General features: G+C 47.0%; 1 long non-coding RNA gene across 1 annotated transcript; it reads left to right on the top strand.

Annotated features, from left to right (window-relative positions):
• Positions 1–1,931: 1,931 nt before the first annotated feature.
• On the top strand, positions 1,932–15,252 carry LOC135917485 (uncharacterized). Its single transcript, XR_010569292.2, has 2 exons — positions 1,932–2,816; positions 14,908–15,252. It is a non-coding gene; the product is annotated as an uncharacterized lncRNA (long non-coding RNA).
• Positions 15,253–23,773: the final 8,521 nt, after the last annotated feature.

Raw genomic sequence — 23,773 nt, 5'->3', positions numbered from 1 at the left:
CCCGCAATATGAAACAAAAGGAAATAAAAGAAAATAAAAGAAGGAACTAAAGAAAAAGTGTACGGAGATACGAGCGCGTATCACGAAACTGCAGGCAGCAGAATTAAACAGTAGCTATCCACTAAGCTCTCTCAGCGTCTATGCGGTTTAGGGACATTAAACTCGGCCACACTTGCTTACTCTATACGTAAATAAGTAAATAAATAAATAAATAAATAAATCTGAGACTCTAAGAAATACCCCACCCTGCTTCTACACAAACATGCGCAGTGCCCAACGAATTCAGCACGATAATGTGAGCATTTGAACATACGCCGCAGTATGCTGCAGCCCGGAGTGACCTACGTGTTTCAGATCTTCGGTGGGCGCTACGGCAGCTGTTACCTTTCTTGCTCTTTTTTTTTTCCCCAGTGTTGCCAAGATACGATCTCGCACTGCATATGTTCCGTTTCTACAAGGCGCAAAGCGGTTAAAGCATTTAAGTATCTCGGCATCGCGGTAATCTTGTGTTCGTAACAACAATGCTGTCGATATCAAGCCCGTGACCTTCTGCAATAGCTGCATTACGTATAAAGCCTCCGTTCTCAAAATTCCTTTTTGTTTTCTTTTTCCCTTAACGACATCCGCTATTTTCAGACGTCGCATGACGGCAATTGTTTTCGAGCTGGCCGTAAAATCCAGCACGCACCAGAATCCTGACCATTCAGAGCCGTAAAGCGTCGAGGTCGTCGATCGGGTTATGCCCCGTTAACAATGCCGTGTGCGGAGAATTTTACGCCGACGACGGGAATGCACCTGCCAGCCGCGCCTCTTTTTATGAGGACGCTCGTTAAAATCTTTCCCAGACCTCGAACGCTTTCGAAAAAGCACTAGCGTGGTGACGCTTTGTTAGTTGCACCATATATTTTGCACCGCTCGGAAATAATCTCCAACGAGGAACCGCTTTTGTTGCGAAGACAAGCGATTATGGCCATATATCTGGTCTATGATAGTGATCGACTAAGTTTCGGACTAATACATCGATGTCGGTTACTTCTCGGACTCGTTGGATGTTTCCTCGAGTGTAACACCGTGCACCCTGACGAGATACAGCTTTACAATGCACGAAAACGTCGACCTGAGGTTGTTCGGTTTACTGAGGCCATGCAATCGCACAGCGTGCCCCAGTGCAAAGGCTACATGCACAGATGAAAGAAGGCGACCCATGAGTACACGACATTCTTCGTGAATTCGCTCTTGCGCTTCATTCTTTCTTCCCTATGTTCGTTGACCCGGTTAGGAATTCAGAATAATATCTGCACGAAAGCCGTTTGTTTAATAATTAGTTGTTGCGGACGTAAGCCTTTATCTTTCACCTAAAATCGTGGAACAGACTGGCTAGGTTACCCATGGACACACTGCAGGGCTGTGTAAGTGATCGGCTAAATGGTCAATTTCTGTAATAATGCTTGACGACTGGTTCATTTTTTTTACAGTTACCAAACGAGAAGCCTCTGTAGTAAGAAGATTCCGGGTTGTTACAAGTTGCCTTGTCCGTTTGCCGTACACATGAGTGCGTCGACTGCTCACTGATGCGCACATGGGCCACGGACGGTTAAATAGACAATTAAGGAGCTGAATTCGTAAACTCTGCTCTGTTTTGCTACTGCTCCAAAGTACGAACTATAAATACAGAATTAAGAGACTTTTGAGGTTGCGTATGTTTTGCACTTCGCTGCGAGGCTAAAGTCGGCAAGTACATAGAATTTATACCGATTATTATTATTATTATTATTATTATTATTATTATTATTATTATTATTATTATTATTATTATTATTATTATTATTTATATTGCGAAATTCACGCGTCCCTTTCATGATGATAGTGCGGGGACATGAAAAGTCGCTCTGTCGTAAACAGCCGATACCAACTGACGTCGACACTTCGTTTCCTAAAGACCGCAAACGAAGCATGCAGGCGATCTGGATTTCGACCTTTACACCAAGGGACGTATAGGTGCGCCATTTTCTCGTGTTCCGCCCAAAGCGAAGGCGAATTCGCGGCACGTTTCTTGAACGCTTGCAAGGTTTATGCTATAACCATACAGCTTTGTGGTAGTGGGTTACACACGCTGAACCACGGCGTATTGATATGTTTCTTAAGCTGAAATTGCCGTCCTCGCAGCAGGTGCACAGGAAAGGAAATATTTTTTTGCGGGATCTGTGAACATGTGCCAAACTAATGCCGAAGTGCAGTGTTGCACCCTCTGACGAAGCAGGTGCCTGTTGTCGAGATATGGCACTTCACATGCGCGTTCTTTCGCGCTCGTATTACTGCCATTACGATACCAGGCGCTCAATTGCTTCGTCAGAGGGCGCAAGAATCCAGTCTGGTATAGTATCATAGTGTTCCTTTACAATTTGGTGCGCACTCGCATTCTTTCCCCGCCTATACGTGCGATCTTACGTCCTATATAACAGCGTGCCAAGGTCGGGGACTGCAGCAAACAGCATACACCGTCGGTTCATTAACGGCAGCTTATAGGTTTGCAGACGTACGCTTGGAAGGTGCGAAGACACTGTTAAGCGTGTTAGCGTCACTTCTGAACGTGCCGTCCAAAGACAAGCGAGCCGGTGTCATGGGTGCCAGGATTCGCGGCTTCCTTCTATTCACCGCCGTGTTTTTGCTTGCGACCATGTCGGCGGCTGGGCTGCCCACTTGTTTGCCCGAGCACTGTCCGACCTGCGGCGGCTGCACTTCGAACTTCCAGACCGTGAAGAACTGCGAGGTCATTCCCGTCGTTGGCACTGAGGGCTGCCTGTGTTGTGACAAAGGTACGTGTCGTGCTTTGTTGCTATTTTTATTGCGGCAAATTTCGCTGCTTGGTTTGCATACATTGAGAGAAAAACGAAGAGCGAGCGGTAGGGAGGTTATTTAAGGACGTGCACGTTTGGCTACCCTATACAGTTGGGGGGACGAATAGATGAACCAGTGTTTCTTGCTCCCTCGGACAGAAGAGACGCTCGCTTGGTCTACAGATTTATATTGTAGTGGCTAGTAGCAGAAATAATTCCGTGTAGTAGTATCGTAGACGTCTATGATAGTTTCAGAAGAACTTCAGTTTGGCCTAGTTGGTATTTACTGCAAATCATATTGACCGCAAAAAAGACGGGGACATAGGAAGAAAACACATAAACAGCACAGGCGGTTTTCTTCCTATGTCCCCGTCTTTTTTGCGGTCAATATGATTTGCTATGATAGTTTGTTGAATGTAGATCTCGTCTGCTGTACAAATGAAACGCGATATCTCGCCTCTCATCAATCAAAGGTACGCGAATTCTCAACCGTGGAACAGAACACAAATTGGGCAATTTCGCCCGAAGGGCAATGCATTGAAAGCGACAGCAAGTTAGGTTCAGCGTTGTGCGTGAACTCGACGGATTGTGTTGTAACAATACGCGGAAGCAGCGCGGGCGAGACAAGCGCTGCTGCGCAGGAGAAACAGGGCCCCGGCATCTACCATGCGCCTCGCAGCGCGGGCACGAGGAGTGCCGCCAACGGCGTTGCGGGCGTCACGCCTCGTTGGTGCACGACGTGCGACGAGTAACATAGTGCAACTACAACTTGCTTCCTATATTTGCATTTGTGAGCGCTCGCCGATTACGGTGTTATACACTTTAGTATTCTGTTCCGAAGCTCACTTTTGAAGCTCAGAGCCGATCGGGACTAGGCTTCGTCGCATTTGCTGGCAAACACACTGCGCGCCTGTCGTCTCTCTGGAGGCGTTCCGTAACCATCCGAGCGCGCGCGCATCGTCGACGCCGCGGGACCGTATGGTGGCGACGACGGCGAAATTGCGCCTCGAGCGTCCGTAATTGCCGTCGCGAGGAAAAGGTGCTCCAGATCGGACTGACGGATTTCGCCATTAGCTTTCGGAGAGATAATCTCGGGCAATTATTATTATTTGTTTTGAACACAAATATACAATTAACGGGAAAGCGAGGAGCAGGCTGGCAACTGCCACCGGAAGGGGCACAAGTCCTGCCTACTCTTCAGAAGGGAGGTGACAGCAACACAGCAACAGAAGAGAGGAAGGAGGGGAGGAAATAGGAAAGGAATAGCAACAGGACAAATTAAAGAATAAAGTAGAACACACAGTACAGATCACACACAGTATGGCCGCTCACTGAAGGTCACGCTACTACAGAATGTTGAATAGAATAGTTTCGACGCTTAGGTGACTAAGGTTCACAAACGTGAACCTAAGTTAGTTAACTCTAGAAGAGTAAGTAGAGCGCGATGAGCCTGATCACGTTTAGACGCACAACCACTGGGGTACAACAAATATTCGTTGAGTATCGTACACCGGAGGCCAAGGAGATGATAGTCTCTCACTATATAGCGACATGCGCTGTGCACTGAGAACGGGACACTCAAATATAAGGGACTGAGTCTCGCAGCAGCCACAAGACGTACACGATGGACTGGCCACATGTCCTTGTCTGCATAAACATTTGTGCACGCTCATGCAGCCAACCCTCAGCTTGAGCAGTTGCGCTCTAGCGCGGCGTGGCAAGCCTCGACCGTGAACAGGGGGCGGGAACGTTCCACTGGCGACGCGCTCGTCTGGATGCTGCCTGAGTACGCGGCGACGAATCAGCAGACGAGCGTCATCAAGCTTGCACAAAATTTCTGGGCAGCCACGGTTATTATGAGCAAATGTTGATAGGTGTTGACGCATCAAACACAGTGCCAAGAAACGTTAGTGGACATAACAAACAGGACTGTCGGCGTTTTTCTACCTCGTATTCCATCCGTCTGTCCGGTTTCTTGACGCTGTAGTTTATTAGTTTGTCTTTGCGGAAGCTGACGAAACCTCTGCTCCTACGAGAAGGGGACTTGTCGTCTTCAGGACATTAGTAATCAGCTGATTCGGACAGATTGGTGGTGTTGATGCGCCTTCGTTAACGTGAGTGAACACGCGAATGAACAAGCACCACACAGAGACATTCAGAGCATGAGTGCTCGCCATGTCCTTTTTCACATTTTTGTCGAGCGGCGGCGCCTTGTCTGTGCTTGTGGGGAGCGTTAATTAGCGCAGTCACCCATGCTAAAATGTTAGTTATATAGCAAGTGAAACACCACGAGAGCAAGGGAGACACCACACAGAGAGGAAGGGAAACACCACGAGGCGGAAGCCTTTTATTCTCCGGTCTGCCATCTGCCGCAACCTTTAGCGATGTTTAGTGGTGTCCAATGCACCATGGCTTCAGTTTTAAGACAACGGGGAGTTTGGGTGGGCCCATGCATAACATGGAATTCCGGTGACGCGGACTGTAGCAGCAGCGCTGGCATCATCTCCTGGCAGTTTGTTCAACGACAAAGCGTCAAAAAATTTTGTTTACTGCTGACCCGTCGCGAAGCTCAGTGCTTCATTGTATTTTCCTTTTCATCTGTGTCACCTCTTTCCGTTGTTTCTTCAGAATAAGCCATGTTACCAACCAGGAAAAATATGCATGATTACGCAAAGAGCAGTGCCTTGCTATTTGAGGCCCGAGCTGGCTGCCTGAGGACAAAAACATACCGGAGCAAATGTACGCTAAAGGATGAAACGTATGCTGAAAAAAAAAAGACGAGAATTACTTGGCACATCGTAATGGAATGCCAAGATATTCACTAAGCGAGACCCGTAGGGAATGTACACCTTCCAGAAGCATTGGGATTCCAAGAAGATGAAGGAATAATTGCCCAGCAGTCAAGATAAGTAGTGACAATTGGAGTACCGGAGGATAAAAAAAAAAAGCAGGAAAGAGATTGATAGAGCCGGAGTCATTGCAAGCGTATGTAATCGTACAGATATAGCGATGGAGGTTTTGAATGTGAAAATTATACTCCAAATTAGATAAGGAAAAGGCTAGATAGCGATAGATAATACAACTAACGCTATTATAGTCTTTTCCCTATCTGATCTGGAGTTCAACTTTCATAGTCTTTCAAAGGGGATGCCAGTAAACATCATCATTATGTTATACGGACACGTTGAGACTCTTATATCTAATTTAAAGGGACGAAAGAGAAAAGTAAGTTGAGGTATACTTGTAAACCACTCTTACTGTGTGAGAGGGCTTGGTAAACCAGAAAAGACGCAAAAACGAAAGAATCCTGTCGACGCCTCTTTGAAGTTACCGCGCCAGCTCTGCGTGACGTCATGGATTTTGACGGCGTTTGCTCGGACCGAGGCATACCTTTTATCTACGTACATCGACTATATACGTTGCCTTCTACAGTAGCCAGACTAAAATTTGGAAGTTGTTCTGTGCCACAACGACCAAAATACGTGAAAGTAGTACTTTGAAATCCGTGACGTCACACAGACGTACCGGCGTAGGGACATTCATTTTCTATGCTCATAATCAACTGCTTACGGCAAAATTAACGAGAATCGAATTCTAAAACGATGGTTTACTAGTGCAAAGTGATTTAGTGTATCTCGTAAGTGCCTTCAGAACGTTATCTGTGTTGATCTCGGTATTCAGACGTCACGTTTGGAAATCAACAGAATCGATTAACCGATTAGACGATTACTGTTTCGGCTAAAATGTTTAACTGACCACGAGGCCTATATTCATCAAGCGGAGAAGAGGTGACCGTATTAATTACAGATCTATTAAATTGAAAGGCGAAAGTATATTACTGTAAAGGGGCTAAATTGACAAGGTCTTAAGTTCTGTTCAAAAACCGGCAAAGATTTCTTCGTTTTTTTTTTTCAATAACCCCTGGTGCCGTCTGTTTTCCACGCACGGGCAGACCATGAGCTGTTCTTTTAGTTCCTGAAAGTTAGTTTAGTTTAGTTTTAGTTCCTGGAGTTAACGATGACATGCAGAAACTTATACATACTTTTATATTGCATGTACTTATTTGTATCACGATTGCACCACCAGCTTTCGCTTAAAATCCTTCCCTCACACACCGAGGGCGTTGCGTCAGTGTACGTGGCATGGTACAATTTATTCCGTGCAACCTTAGGTGGAAGGCTAGCTGTCGTGACGGCGATGTCGCAAGGAGCTGTTCCTCGAGGAGGCTGGCACCATGGCCCGGCGTGGTCTTCTATAACACGTTCTCCAATTAAGCCGGCGAATTGGGTTCTGGAATTTTGAAATTTGAGTCGGAGTCGACTTCATATATCGAAGCAGTCGCTCTAATCAATGGCGACAGGAAGCTTGGGGCTCCGACGTAATATGGGGCTTCAAACGTTGCACGCGCCTTGCTTAACCACAGGTCAAGATTACAGTTGGCCGCTCGCCCAAGTTATTGCTGGAACGGTAAGATTGCGCGGCTTTCGTCAGGAAAAAAAAGAAAAGAAAAATATGCATTGCGATAGGTACTACCTACTAGAAGGAAAACAACAAAATAACAAACGCGTTTAAAAGGACAGGTAATGTTGCGGGGAGGTATTTTCGTAGGGAAATTGCTCTGTCTTCGGAGCATATTTCACGTTCTACGCAGCTGTTACCGACAAGTTTCCAATGTGGGGGCGGTGTTTGTAGCTGCCACACTTAAAGAGAACGTGACTGTGCTTTGTAAAACCTCTTTCCGGAGTGAAGAGAAACGAAAAGCAAAACGCCTATAGAGGTACAGGAGTTTGGCGGAAAGGAAATCAAACAACCTCAGTGACCGGTTTTTTTGTAACACCCACGCTAATACGCGAGCTCGAACTTGAGGCGGTGAGGCAAGCGCATGTGCGCAATGTGCAAATGTTAGTTACAATGTATGTTTTTATTATATATGTTCTTAGAAATAAACTCATAGATAAAGTGCTGGACTCAAATGTGACGCTTAGAACGGTAACTTTAACGAGGCCACGTCGGTACATAGATGAATATATTTGTTTTCTAGTAAGGTTATAATTTAAGCTCGTAGCCCGGTCAGTTACTCAGCTTAATTTTTGTTACAAATCCTCCAGCTCCTACTTGCGTTGCGAATTGTAGGAGCATGTGCTCGAACTGAATTTTTTCGGTATTTATTTTTTCTCTGTAAGAACATATGAAATAGAGGTGTCTGAAAGCACCGACTCTCTTACCGGAAAAAGCTCCCAATTCCTGCCTACAATGCTACCAAAATTTGTTCAGCAATAAACTGTATGCATTTACCGTAAGTGTGCTACCCCCTGCTTCTGATTTCTAGGCACTGTTCGCACTAAAAAAAGTACGGGTTCCTATTTTTGCGTGGAGACTTCATACTTGACGTCGCATGTTTTACATATTTCGCAGCCCATAGAAGGACTATATGGGTGCCGACTTGGCCACAAAACGTCCTTGCCCTAGGGCAACTCGTTTGTGTTCATTACAAGGGTCACAGACAAGCTCGCGCTTATGAATGCATGATTTATGTGGATCTAGTCGGGAATGCTGGTAACAGTGCCTTTGCAAGCCCGAACAAGTTGCACAATACAGTGTCAGGATTGGGGGCTCAATCCCATCGCTCGTGGTCCTTTGCAAAGATTGGAGTGCGGCATGAATTCGAAGGTAGCTGGCCCATGCCGTCGTCCAACTTATTTACGCTGAGATCGTTGATGAAGTGAAGAACTGCTTCTCATCGAGAACGAGGAAAAGGGGGTTTATTTACAGAAATTAACTCAGTCTAACATGACTGCTTGAGAAAAAGAGTAACAGTCCAACATGACTGCATGAGAGAAGTGACTCAGTCTAACATGACTGCTCAAGAGAAGTGTCCCCAGCACTCGCACAACCACAGTTTTTATACACTCGATCCGCCGGTCATACGAGGCGGCGACTGTTCGATTACTCATCACCACCTCGCCGCTGCTCTGCAGATCAGTTTACGTACACAAAGGCAACCGCGCTCTGATGCCCGACGACGGCGTTGGCGGGGTGCCGTTCCGGGAACTATCGGTGCCGATCGAGGGTTGCTCGTTGTTCCGTGCCACACCGAAGCGTGAGAAGCACAAAAATACGTCGTTCCCGCGACAGCTTGTCCATGCGTGTCAAATCAGCTCCGCGTTGGGGAACTCCGGAATCATTGTTCACGCACCGAACTAGTTCCGTCACAATGACGAAGGGGCTGGAGGAAGGCGGCGGATTCCAGCGCAAAGGCCGCTTCTTCGAACGCCCCCCAGCTGCAGCGACGGAGAGGGAGAGGTGCGCGTCGTGTCGCCCTGTCGTAACTGTGTGGCAATCTTGTTTCGCAGCTCGCCATTCTTAACAACAGGCATTGGTGTTTCGAGCAGATGTCTCGAACACGCGGTCCGCTATAAACACTTGCAATGTGGCCGGCGTGAGAGTTACACTGTATATATGACTCTCGGAGAGAGCATCTACAGTTATTCTAAGCGTGGCTTCTCCGGAGCGGCATCTTCTATACGTGACCAAAGCCCTATAGCTGTCCCTGCCAGATATATGGTTCTATAGTTCCTGCATATTGAAGGCGCCAAACTGCGGGTGACGCGAGATCTTAATTGTACTGTGCGGGCGGCCTGACCTCTTACGTAAGTTTTCAGGGCGCCCGTGCGGAAGTGTCAGGATGCGAAGTAATCGCTTCTTCTCAAAGCCTCCCACCCGCTACGAAGAAAAATAAAAGCGTAACAAAGTGACTCAGTGCTGCTATTCAATTGACCGCATTGTATAGTGTGTCCGTGACGTCACAACATTCAAGAGAGCAACACTGAGACGCATTGAAGCCTATGTTGGAGTTATATTGACACAACAACAACACAACAGAATAAACACAAGCTACGGAGATCTCGCGCACTGCTCAATGGTTTTGTCTACTACCACGACACGTTCGCTTATCTGTTCTACATAGGTTCGCACTCTGAAACTGAAAACAAAAACTGGCATCAAAGAAAACTGGCACTTTCGTCCGAAGGGCTAAGCGACGAAAGCGATAGCAAAACTTAGCGTTGTTCTTGGACTCCTCGGGGTGCGACATGTTGGCGAGACGCAGCACGCGCGGCCACTGCTGCTGGGCAGAAGGAACAGCGCCCCGGCAGCTAGCAGGCGTCTCACAATGCCGACGCGGTGAGGAGCGCCGCCAGGGGCGTTGAAAGCGTCGCGCTTCGATGCTACAGTTCGCTATGCAGTGTACCAATGGTGCACGAGATAAGACCGACGGGGAACCTTTGGCCTTAGACAGCTCCAAGTGAAAAAAGATTCTGGGACCAAATTCACAAAGCTTTTCGTCTGTAAGTGCTATTTTTCATCGGCTGATCGCCTTCCCTAATAATGTCCTACATCACTATTGGCTGCCACGAACGCCTTTAGCGTAATGACGTTTTGTGAATACGGGCCCTGGTGTTTTATGTGCCAAAACCACGATATGATTATGAGGCGCGCTGTAGTGTGGGACTCCAGATTAAATTTGAACAACTGGTGTTCTTTAACGTGCATGGAAGGCACGGTACCCGGGCGTTTTTGCATTTCACCTCCGTAGAAACGCAGGCGTCGTGGCCGGGATTTATCCCGCGCCCAGTGGCGTACCAACTGTTTTTCGAGTAGGTAACAGGCGCACCCTCCCCCCCCCCCCCCCCGCGCCTATGTTTATGTCTATATACATTGGAGTATGCGTACGGCAAAGACTTCGAATCGGCCAGTTTTATTTATCGATTTTCATTTCCATTAATTTACTATTTCTTTAATTAAATTCATAAGTATAAATAATTTCCCCTCTGCTGTGCTTGGTGTCTTTGTTGGCTTCTTATGAAATGACTAATAAAAAAATCGGGTCCCTTTGTTTCCTTTCTCCTCGTTCATTACATAGCGAGGGTCTCGAATCCGGCAGCATTGATGCCTTCAGGTAGCATGTGTGGGTTTATTGGGCAGTTGCCGTCGCCCAAAAAAGCTCACGTACACGTGATGCCTGTGGCAGAAAGAATGTTCCACATCCACCACCCAAGCTTGTGAGTGATGGCGCTGGCCGACACTCCCAGGGTTATTTCTAGTAGGTAAACATAAATACCCCTAAAATACCCCCCCCCCCCCCCCACACACACACGCACACACACACACGCACACGCACACGCACACGCACAAAGCACCTATCTACATTACACCTTCATTTTTCTGATTCTGGACGTTCGTGGTTGGGGAACTGAATTCTGTGGAACCAGCTTGGCCGCTTGTTGTTAACACGGCGGTGACGATTACCGAAGCTTTATGGAGGGCAAATACGACGCTTCCGCCATCCCAACGCTGCCGTGAAGTATCGATTAGTTCGAAAGCCGCGAGAAAAGGAAGTGATTAGTTCAGATTCGCGTAAACTAGCTCAGCCGCTCCGATATCTACCCCTTTCCAGGCAGTCGATGGGTGTTTTTCACCTGCTGTGTTCTAAATAAGAACTTAAAATTTAGTCCAATTAGTATTGATCGGCCAATTAATTTACTCCTGTGCTTGCGAACGTTCACCAATCGGCTGCATTTAGTAATAACGCTGAACCCGAGGCGTTTAAACCCATTCAAATCGGTTTTGTTAAAAAGAAAGAAAGAAAAAAAAAAGGAAATTTTGTGAGCACAATGTGAACTCTGTGATGACCACTGCGTTATGAAACACAATGTCAAGACTGTCAATGTGAAGGCAACCGTTGCTTCATGCACGGAGCCTATGCGTCGTAGAGCTAGTTACAGCCGCTTACATGTAGTCTTCGAATAATAAAGTGCGTTCTAAAAGGCTATTTCTTAAGCAACTTTTCTGCCATCGAAGTCGCTAAAATGTCGCCAGTTGCGCATTCAAGTTGCCAAAGTCGCCGGTCGCTAAATGAAAAATCGCAAAAAAGAAAGGAAGGTCGATAAATCTAGCGACAAAATTGTTTAAATGCCAATACTAAATATTACAGAACGATAAGTTGTCAAACGCAACGCTAATTTTGTGTTTTCAGAGATGGCTAAGTTAGACTGCCCGAACAAACAAGGCATAAAGCAAGTGGCGAAAGGCAAAACTTATTTCGGATCACCCGGCGACGGGGGGAGGGGGGGGGGGGTCTCCTCTGCAATGCAGGCGTGCTAGGCGCGTCTCGGATCGCGGGGAACCGAGAGTGCCGATTTACGCCCGAACCGCACGCCGCGCCGCCCGCATGCACGCGGTCGTGCGAAAAATTGCACATGTCGAACACTTGTGCACAAGTTTCGGTTTATGCTGTGCCCGCACATGCAGTGTAAATCGCAAGCTGTGGACCAGTGTGCGACATGTACAGTTTGTAGCACGACCACACGCGTGCGGTGCGCGGCGCATGGCTGGCAAGCGCGGGACGCTCGAGCCGCGCCGCAAGCCGCACCGCACGCTTGCGGTCGCGCGAAAAATTGCACACATCCAGCGCTTGTGCACAAATTACCATTTACACTGTGTGCACAGTGTATACCTTACACATTGTAAACCGAAATTTGTGCACAAGTGTTTGATAGGTGCAATCTTTCGCGCGACCACACGCGTGCGGTGCGGCTTGCGGCGATGGGCGGCTCGAGCGTACATTAGCTGGACTGCTACAACGGGTCGCGGTGAGGTCCGAAAGACACGTACGCCTAGCTGCCCGAGCAGAGGATGTGTGCGTAATAAATGTTCTGACAAATTCTGAAAGAAAAACTCGGCTTCACCCTTTCAAAAGGGGTCGAGAGGGGGGGGGGAGCTAACGGCCTCATTTGGTTCGCCACTTCTAAAGTTGGAAGTGCGCCACCCGCCCCTCCCCCACGCCGATTTCGCGGTAGATACACCTATGTCAGCCTTCTCGCGCTTATAGCAGAGCCACGTACGCCATAGCCGATGCGCTACCACGGCGGGTCCCAGTGAAATGTTAAACAACGTTAGCGTGACGTTTATTTTTCGTGCAAATCGGAACAGTGCGCACACACACAGCAGCTCGGCAGGAATGCTTGCGTGCGTGCGTGCGCGCGCGCAACGCTCGCTCCAGCAGCGCCACGCAGAACGCTGCGGTGGCTCCACCGCTGACCCGATTGAGCGGTGCGTCTATTTCAATCAATCCTTTTTTTTTTTTTTTCAAATCAAGCGCACTCCGCGTCTATGTAACCCTCCGCGCGCGGGCCGCGCCTGCTCCGTTGATGACGCCAGTTCACGGCGGCGGCGGCCTGAATGCGCCTCGAGCGTCCGTATAATATGATTGCTACGTCAGTATAAAACATATGTTAAATGTTATTTTTGTCGCATCCCTTCATCTAACCCTTTGTCATTCTCAGCTGCGTTCCCACCCGCCGGGGTGGTGGCTCAGTGGCTATGGCGCTGCACTGCTAAGCACGAGGTCGCAGGCTCAAATCCCGGCCACGGCGGCAGCCTTTCGATGGGGGCGGAATGCAAAAACTCAGCTGTGCCGTGCATTGGGTGGTCGTTAAAGAACTCCAAGTGGTGAAAACCCTGGAATCCCCCATACGGCGTGACACATAATCAGATCGTGGTTTGGCACGTAGAAACCCAGAATTTATTTTTAACGGTGTTTCCACTCCTGAAGCGCCAATTCTGTCTGTTGCTAAACCATTGCTCATCCCCACGCTTTATTGAACCATCACTTAGTTTGCCCCCTAGTCTCAGCTACATAGGCTAGCCGGAATTTTTCTTTAAAAGGTAGTGCTGCCTTTCTGTCTCGTAACGTTAAGTTTAACACTTTCTGTTCCGGTTTCAGAGAACTGAGCTGCGCGAAAACAATGGACACGAGGGAAAACGTACGAACACACATGTCCCTTACAGATGTGTGTGACCTTGCATGCCCCTTTACGTCCGTGTTTTCACGCTGATTTGCCGGTATTCGTAGTGATTGCTCCCTTTATTATGCCTACACACTCATTTGCGTGGCGCATAACGCATATACTCGCTCCCGAACGATAGCGAGCATATCACTGGAAACCTCTTATCCTGCGAAAGGTCAGCGTATGCAGATGACTTGGGGCCGCCTATATAGGCGCATTCATCGGTGATCGCGGCAGTTACGTAGACGAATCAGAAGAATAAGAATGGGCTGGGGTGGTGCATTTGGCAGGCATTCTCAGATCATGAACAGCAGGTTGCCATTATCCCTCAAGAGAAAAGTGGATAACAGCTGTGCCTTACCAGTACTCACGTACAGGGCAGATACCTGGAAGCTTACGAAAAGGGTTCTACTTAAATTGAGGATGGCGCAACGAGCTATGGAAAGAAGAATGGTGGGTGTAACGTTAAGGGATAAGAAAAGAGCAGATTGGGTGAGAGAACAAACGCGAGTTAATGACATATTAGTTGAAATCAAGAAAAAGAAATGCGCATGGGCAGGACATGTAATGAGCAGGGAAGATAACCGATGGTCATTAAGGGTTGCGGACTGGATTCCAAGGAAAGGGAAGCGTAGCAGGGGGCGGCAGAAAGTTAGGTGGGCGGATGAGATTAAGAAGTTTGCAAGGACGACATGGTGACAGTTTGTACATGACCGGGGTAGTTGAAGTTTGGGAGGGGCCTTTGCCCTGCAGTGGGCTTAACCAGGCTGCTGCTGCTGCTGCTGATGATGATTATTACAGGCTACTCGGAAATTGAACGTTTTCTGAGATCCCGTGGTCCATAAAATTTTGTGGTTGACTGTACCTGACGGCGACAGAGTTGAGTGTCCGAGAGCGGGAACGTTGTGCTCCGTCATATGTGCATAATCTGAACTGTTGTCATCTCTCTCCATTCCCTTCTCCGCGTGTCGGTCAGAATAGTGGACTGTCTAGCTAACCTAGTTCCCTGCTTTGACTCTCTCTCTCTTTCTTTCTCTCTTTCTCTCTCAGAACCATTATTAAGGAGCAAGCCAGCAATCGCGACGCTGGTGTCCGCTGTAACTGTCTTATGCTGTCGCAGTATATGAACTCAGAGTCGGAGGAATCGCTGAAGTCAGCTGACATGCAGTTTTAGTCTTGTTGTTGATTTACATGCCTGATGTTTTCTTTAATTATCATTATAGGCAGTGTCGCCCCAAAAGCGAGTGCTACGAGCGCCGCACCACCGTCTACCAAGAAACCGAGGCGGACGGCTTGCGCCCTGTTTTGTAGCGGAGAAATCGACTTGGACACTTGCACCTGCGAGTCGTCGTGGCGATAGGCTGAAGGCGTGCGTTATTACGCGGTCTGGGCTTTCCTTTCGCTCACGCCGCCAGGCCCCCGGCAGAAAATATCGACCGCACCGCTGTCTCCATAGGACCCGTCATAAACCACCACCACCGGATCCGTTCAGCGCTGCTGGCGTTCCGCCACTGTCTGCGGCGAAATAAAGGCTGCGCGGGGGCCATTATTTCTGAACGACGCCGAAACACTGGTCCCGCCTCTCTCCTGCGCCTCGCGACCTGTGCTTGTGGCGTCAGGTTCGGTTCCTTTGCGCCAGTGCAGAGAAAAACCACGGGGGGCTGAATTTCTCGAGCGGAAGGAAAATATAGTTAGAAAGAAAATTGGAAAGACACATAGAAGGATAGGAAAGGAAAGATGCAAAACATATAGCTAGATAGAAAAAGCAAGAAACCAAGCAAGAAAGGAAAAGAAAGGAAAAGGAAGGATGGATAGACGGATGGATAGACGGATGGATAGACGGATGGATAGATGGATGGATAGATGGATGGATAGATGGATGGATAGATGGATAAATTGATGGATGGATGAATGGGTAAATGAATGGATGGATGGATGGATAAATGGATAGATAGCTAACCTTTAATAGCAGTTGCACTTGAAGCAACTTCCGCTGACCACGGAGAACTGTTCACTGAAGTGACGGTTTTATATGCGTATTTACAAGACTTCATATTAGGAGACAGTTAATTTCACAGCCTGAGTCCTCTCGCACCACCAAGATTCTGGCGTACCTCGGCGGTGTAATCTTCCTACGTGTAATTGTCTTATACTTCGCTATCACGCTGCTTCACCTTTTCGGCGAAACTGCAGCTTCTGTATTATTTTTCATCTTTTTTTACTATCAGTCCGTGTATAAGCGCTGCTGCGCATGACTGCTATGGATTCTGATTTCGAGCGAATCCGGCTTGGCCTCATTTGGTTACTGAGTGAATTATATAATTTGTGACCTCTGCATGCAAGTGGCGATGTTTCCGTCCCCAATACATGTAAATTATTAGAAGAGCTCATTCTTTTCACCAATCGTTAGTATTGCTTACTGGAAAGAGAGGCCATACTGAGACAAATATCATTCACGTGCATTTCACACGTCGTTGAAAAAAAAGACTGCCGGAAGGGTCACTGAAGCCCGCAGGCTTTTTTCAGCGTCAAAAAAGCACGCAAAGCAATTTGAAGCGATCTATTCATCCTATAGGCATATACTATCCATACCATTTAGAAATAATTGTTACTTGGTTGCTTCTTTCTCTTTATAATAAGCTTCTTCCTCTGTATACATTTAACTAGTGTATGTGCATGGTGTTTGTCCTGGAAATTAGCAAAAGATATGTTAAAGCGAAAAAATACGGATGAGTAGCAGCCGCTGGTGCTTCTAATACGCTTGTCCTCCTATTGCCAGGAGTTGCAGAACTAAAGCGAGAGTATGAATAAAAGCCGTGCACGTCCGCGCCAGCAGTGATGCAGTAAGCTTTCAGCCACAATAAAATTTTAAGAGAAAAGGTAGAGGGAATTCAAAGGAAATCTTGAAGGATGTGGGTAAAAACTCTGGTAATGACACTTTTGGGGGGAGGGTACGCTCTGCCTCCCTCCCCCGGAAATTTGGGAGGGGGCTCGGGTTCCGGTGACCCTCCTCCCCCCCCCCCCCCTTTCCTAGTCGGCGCCTACGACGACGGATGTTTAAGATTACTTCAAATCGATGCACCCACTGAGACTAGATGATGACAGCGAAAGTCTATTCGCAAAGTAGTTATTTTGCTCTTTTCCTGGATGTTATGCCAACAGCTGAAAACAACAAATGACAATAAAAGAAAAGTATTCGAAAAAAAAAGCACGTTAATTAATCGCAACAAAAGTTTAGCTAGCACTACGTACTGTTATGTTTACAGATTTATTTTCCCTAATGTTTATTTAATTATTGATCGTCCGGCCTTCGACACCAGACCTGGTTGCCGATCCGGCCCTCTGGCCAAAAGAGTTTGGAGACCTCCGAGCTGCAATATCGCGCGTTGCAACCGCTTTACGAAACTTTGGAACAAGTACGGTCGTATACCAGCGAAAACGTGCACCGTTTGCCCAGCGCCGCAGAGACAGTGGGGGGAGGTGGTGGAGGATTGCACTGCTTAGCCACTTTCGTTTAAAAAGGCACCGAGGCTTTTAAGTGGTATTGAACATGTCTCAAAGGTTCAAAGTGCTTTCAGCTACGAAGTGTCAGCAAAGACTGTTTCACTCAAGACAAACAAAGAAAAAAAGAAGACAACATAGGTACTTCTTTCTTACACAATCGAAAAAAAAATATCTCTTAGTACCTCGTAAGTATCTCATAAAACTTGCTCTGCGCCTAAAGAAATAAACCAAGAGCAGATGATCCGTCGGTGATCTTCTAACTTGGGAGAAACAGACTGCTACAAATGGCTTTGGGGGAAGAAGTACCGAGAAGCATTGTTTTGCTCTCAGCTGTCATTGACTCCCTAGCTTTTGTAAATACTGAGAGCGAAGTGCTAGAGAGCCCGCTACAAACAGGTCAAGTATAGCGGGAGCTTAATGGCGGTTGTTCCATCTAAAGCCGCAGGACATCAATTACTTGACATGGAAACCGAGCGCTAACAGAGCGGCTAACGCGGTTTGTTTGAGACACGGTATATGAATTGTTGATACAGCACACTGGATCCAGTTACACTTAGAGCTCTGGAATGGACGGCTCCTGCTGTATGCCGGAGCTAGGCGAAGACAAATAATGTGTCCCACCCAGAGACACTCGCGTCGTTTGCTGTCCGAGGTCAAGCCACTTCTGCGAGTATCGAAGAGTTACCTTTTCTCTCATTTGTCAGGCCAGGGGCCTGTGATGATCCAACGATTCGAGAGAGGGCAGCGCCATCGAGTGCACTGCAAAAACACCTCGAAACGGCCGACTGAAACTGAAAAGTTCGCCGAAAGATGCTGCCAGTGCATGATTGGATAGTTTTGATTGGGGAGCGGTAAACCATGCAAGCCTTCGGGAGGCCACGCGAAGGCTACCTGCACGTTACCCAACCTCTGAGTCCACGGGTTGTTGTGGTAATCATCGTCGTCGTCGTCGATGCCGAATGCGGTTATTACCAAAAATAAGTACTAAATCTCCCAACTTTCCATCTTGCGTCAAGAAGGAGCCAGAGGTCATCCGATAACTGTCAGTTGTCTGGAGAAAGGCAAGTATTGTCGTGGGTGCAGAATAGGAATGATTTTATAGATGTAAGGACTGAAATACAGCAGAACGTCCCAGTCTGATTGGGCTAGTGGAGATGGATGTATCGGAACGATGACTTAGTGAGTGAATCTCGGGTTAGTCCGGAGTGTGTACACAATTATCTGCGTTTCGTTCTAAAGCAACTGTTCGAATCTGCCCTTGCGCTTTCACCTCCTGCGCGAAAGCGAGGACAGACACAAAGGATGCTATAGCCGTTGGCAGCCTTAACATTAAAATGGCAAGTACACCGTAGTCCGACCCAGAAATTGTGCGGATGCGTTAGCATCTGTTCATTACCGTGACATCACGGAAGAGTCAAACTTTTTTCAATATTGCTGTCTATCAGGAATTATGTTTTGTAGCGTGAAGACGCAGAGGTCAGGTGCATCATTTTTTTTGTGGGCTGAGCTCGTATTGAATGATTAGGTTGCCACTGAATACATGTGCGTCACACGCACATGAACCGTGGTGGTCGTGCGAACGAGATTCACTCATTTGCCAAACACCTAGTATGGCGAATAAAACTGCTGGTCTTTTGGAACGCAGTTAGAAGCAATGTTGTTATGGACGTCTAATGAATATCTTGATGTGGATTCACAGTTGCGTATACAGCATGCACACGCAGCTCTGTTTTCCCGCCCTTTTTTTGCATTACTATCGCGTTACAGGCATCGGCTGCTCTTTTCCGCTAATCTGCATGAGCCAGGCAGTTCACTAATGTGCCATATGTGCGCAGTGTCTGTTATGTTCTGTATCGCTCAAGCATGCCACGCATATCAGCAGCATCATCATAATCGTTGTTGTGATTTCAAATAGCGTTTCTTTTAATTGTTTCAGATGTATTTGATGCAATGTTTTCTGTGCACTTGATACATTGTTTCTTGCCTCGCTTTACGTAAACTTTATTGATATTAAACATTTTTTTTACTTTATTAGCCCACGGCCTATAGGCGCTGGTGGTACTTCTGAAGTAAGTAAATAAATAAAAGGAAAGTAAGAAAATTATGGGGTTTTAAGTGCCAACACCACGATCTGATTATGAGCCACGCCGTAGTTGGGTACTCCGGAAATGTGGACCACTTGGAGTTCTTTAACGTGCACTTAAATCTAAGTACACGGGTATTTTCGCATTTCTCCCCCATTGAAATGCCATCGCCCTGACCGGGATTCGATCCCGCGACCTCACGCTAAGCAGCCCAACACCATAGCCATAAGCAACCACGGCGGGTAAATGTATTAGTTAAACTTCTATTTCTTTTGCTTAGCAACGAAGCATGTTGCGACGACGTAACCACCAGGCTTTTTATTCCAATAGTTTTACTTGTTTGTTACTAAATTTCGCATGTGTGGTAAGCTCCTTGTATGAATGCCTCTGACAAAAAGAAAAAAAATGCGCTTGTCTGTGCCAACAGACCACTTCATAACGGAAACACATTGCGTGGTTGTCAAGCTTCCCGAGCTTTCTTTTTTCCTTTCTTTTTTGAACTCGTGTCTGTTTTTACTGCACGAAATCAGTTAATGCGCGCGCTGTTACGAGTAGTTATAGTTCTCTTGGATTGTAATAACTGGCCAAATCCACATTTTTACTCTTTTGATTTTGGTATACGTATATTTATTCCTGCTATCGTAATGTTCCGTATTTAGGATGATTACTAAGACGTTTCGTCAGTTCGCTCTCGCAATTTTTCTCATCACTTTCGCCCTCTCTAGCAGAGGATTGATCCAGGTTATGGGAATTCATGAATCTCGTGTAAATGATTTATTTATGAGTCTCACATGTCCTTAAAGAAGTGAGTGAGCGACGTTCTTAAGATTTCTTGACTTTTGGTTCTTTTTTATTATTTACTTTCTTAAAAGAAAATGCTTCTTATTTTCCAGCATAATCCAATGAGTAGAATGGCAGGCGTATGACTGGGCTAAGCTTCCCAGATCCAGGAAAACTTTTTTCCTCTCTCATATTCATCTATGATGCACCACATGCCTCACTAATATATAAAAAAACAAAATGCACTGCCACGAATGAACACAAGAAAAAAAAAGATATTGGCCTAGGTTGCCAAAAGTCGTTCTCCGTACCGGCTGCGCTTATGCCGCGCCTGAGTTTTGAGCAGGCAGCTGGGGTCCGACAAGAGAAGTGACGTGTACACGGAGGCCTGATGGTGATAAAGTGAAGCTCATTGCTAAGCGGCAACCAAATTGAGTTTCTCAACGCTCGTTTCATCTCGCGGGCAATGGTAATCGCCAGCGATCGCTGAAAACCTTCATTTGCTTCCATCCGAAGTGTGAGGCCGGAAATTACCAAGTTCGTTGCCTTAGGACGCTCGCAAGTTTTATCAGGAGACGAGGTCGACATCCTATCCTGCATGTGCACTCTGGGAGCGAGAAAAAAAAATATTGTGGAAAGTAGAAGTTAACTTATACGCGGTCTTCCAAATCTGTTTTTAGTCCTTCTTAGACGCCCTGGAGGGCGAACGGCAACGTTACGTTCTGCCATTCCATCGTCATTTATCCCATTGTCCCTTAATCACGTCCGCTACATGCTGGCGCAATCTGTCTGCAAGTTGAGCAGAAGGAATGTCTGAGTCGCAGTGAGAAACTTGCCAGCGCAAGAGCAGCCTTACAAACAATTCTTTTTCTCTTTTCTTCTGTGCCCACTGGCATAATGTCACGGGGTCGCGGCAGCAGTACTGGTAAGCGCTCACAAGAGATGTACGCATTTGAAGGAGGTCGGGCTGTTTGTCTAAAGAAAACTGGATCGCAATGATAAAAAGGGACTACAAAAAAAAAAAAGAAATACCGCAAGAGCTGGTATACAAAAAGAGAGAAAATATCCGTTTGCAGGATCGATGCTTGCTGCATTTGTGGAACAATAATTCAGGACAGAAACCACCCTACAGCCACATCTCTTCTCTTGGAATATACATAAATTCAACGTGTAGCGGGCGGACACTAGTACGTCTTTCCCTTAGATTTAAAATTCTAAAGTACGAATTCAGGGACGTCACTTCGGCGGAAGAATGAGACGAATAGCAAAACCAAATCAGTTTGATGCGAATCTCTTCGAAAGTTGCAAGCGCTTCAGACAGCAGGGCCGTTTGCTCACGCTGGCGTGTACCATGGGCAGAACCGTCGCACTTATCCAATCGATTCGACGCAAGTGCTTTTCGTCCACACTGAACAAAAGAAAAATGAAGCTCTGGTGCCAGCGAAGGCTACTGCTGGGGATAAAAAAGAAACGACCTTACGTAGGAACTGTAGGTGACCATCGAAACATCTAGTGCTTCGCTCGGACACGATGTGGGCACCCCGGCGACACGTGCGTATCTGGGCAGAACGCGAGCGCAAACACCCAAAGCCCCGTTATTTGCAGCCGGTGCGACGACCTTTTAGGCTCCGTGGCTCGCGCAGGCCATGCTCGAAGTGCTTATTTTGTTAGCGTGAGTATACGTGGAATGGCGCCCGCTAGCGTCAGTGATCGCAACGATGTGATCCCATCTTATATACTGGCAGGTTATATACTCGCTGACAAACATTTGTAGTTCACGCATATAACGTTATTGCCTTTTTTTAAACCTCTTATACAAGGCACGCGCTGAACCTAACGTGGAGGGCGAGTCCGGCGAAAGGCGCTGCGCGTATGCGAACTGGTGGCAAACAAAACACGCGTGATTGAACTGGTGCACCACGCTGTTACATTATTTCCTGGCATTCGCCCGCATCACCGTTCACTGTTATTTCACCCGGGCAAAGTTGGCGGAACCTCAGCGGACGAAGTGAGCGCAACAAAGAAAGATGTCCCTTTGTGCAGTAGCATTTATTCTGATGGATTCACGTAGCATTATATCCCAATAAAATGGCGGGAGCATGAGTGGTAATGGCATAGCCACTTCACCCGCCACTGCACTAAGTACTGAAGACATCGCGTCCTTCAGCGCCGATAATATTGCCTTAGTTGAGTGTCCCTGTTACATTATTATGCCGATTAATCAATTAGTGATTTGAATTGCCTTTCCTGTGTTACTTATCAATCTTGCTATGTTCTCGCTTTTTTTAAAATTTGTTCATTAATGGCTTTTCTGGCTAAAACTCCCAGCGTATGATATTTCACACATGTTACAGCACCCCACGCGTGCATCAGGACATGTAGGTTCGACGCTGCTGCCGGCGTGATGTTTTGGTATAGACCTCTCCCTCTTTGCAAACAGCGTGACGTCACTGCATGCCAGTGCCCACATCTGCCGTGCCTTCGAAGTGGGAGCTGTTGACAAAAAATGTTCGTGCGACCCGTTCTCTCTGCATAAGAGCGCTGCCCGCATATCAACTGCCGCGATCGTAATTCTGGCATATTGCTATTTTTTCAAGTGACAGCACCTACGAACTATGCTTAGAAAGTATAATCGTCCCCGTTTTACCGGCACAACAACGTAGCGTTCTTGCCGAGTGCCTGGTTCCCTTAAGTCAGCATGTAGTGATTTCGTAAGAATATGCCTCTTCTGGAGATCAAACAGCCGCAAAATGTTATTACTCTTTGAAAGGGAACAGTTTATCACAGAAGATGCACATTTTCAAGGTGCCGAAATGACACTCAGCTTAGATGACTGGTTAAATATTTGTATTGCATTGTAGTGAAGGTATTCACTCATTTGCGCCGCATTTACACTCTAGTGTAAATATACAAGATGAATTATGTCTACAACTATCAGCGATACCCATCGCGGCGCCTTAGTGGAGCCGTACCCAGTTGCGGCGCCTAAATTCAGATGAGGAAGGAATGCAAAAACGCTTGTTATCGTGCTTTACACGATACACGGTAACAGCACGGTAAGAAACCTCGGGTGGTTAAAATTATTCCGGAGCCTTTGCCACTGTCCTTGATACAGCATGCACCGGCTGTCACTAGCGGCCCTGTTGGCATGTCTTGACGACAGGCCACTTTCAGAACAGACAGTCTTAGAATGCCGGCATGAACTGTCGTCGCACCGAAAGTCGGTCAAGGCTTTGTTGACCTTTTTACGTGGCAGTGGCCTATTAGAAAGACTGTAATGATCCTATCCCGTCCCCTTCTTTCTTTTCACGCCTTTCTTTTTTCCCCACTCTTCTTTCCGTCTTTACTTCCCCTTTCCCTTCCCCTAACGCAGGGTAGCAACCCGAGGTTTTAACTCTGGTTAACCTCCCTGCCTTTCTCTCATTTGCAATCTCTCTGTTCTCAGAGTGAGATGTTAAATGTGCGAAACAAAAACAGGAGATCGACAGACGCAAGAGGCCGAGTTTCTACCAGAAAGCTCGCCTTCATGCATAGCGTTCGCAGTCAGCGTTTCCCGGTAAACGTTACGGTTACATATGCTGCTGTTGCCGGGAAGCATGAAAAGCAGTATGGGGTCTTTGAACTCTATCGCGTTCCACTCTTAAAGGCGAAGCTTAAGAGTCCTCTACATTTTTCTGTGTCGGGAATGTGGTATAATGGTTATAAACAGGGATAAGATGCC

Source organism: Dermacentor albipictus, chromosome 3, assembly GCF_038994185.2.
Source record: "Dermacentor albipictus isolate Rhodes 1998 colony chromosome 3, USDA_Dalb.pri_finalv2, whole genome shotgun sequence".
Lineage (NCBI taxonomy): Eukaryota > Metazoa > Arthropoda > Arachnida > Ixodida > Ixodidae > Dermacentor > Dermacentor albipictus.
The sequence above is the reverse complement of the archived record's forward strand: the minus strand, read 5'-3'. Positions and strand labels throughout refer to the sequence as shown.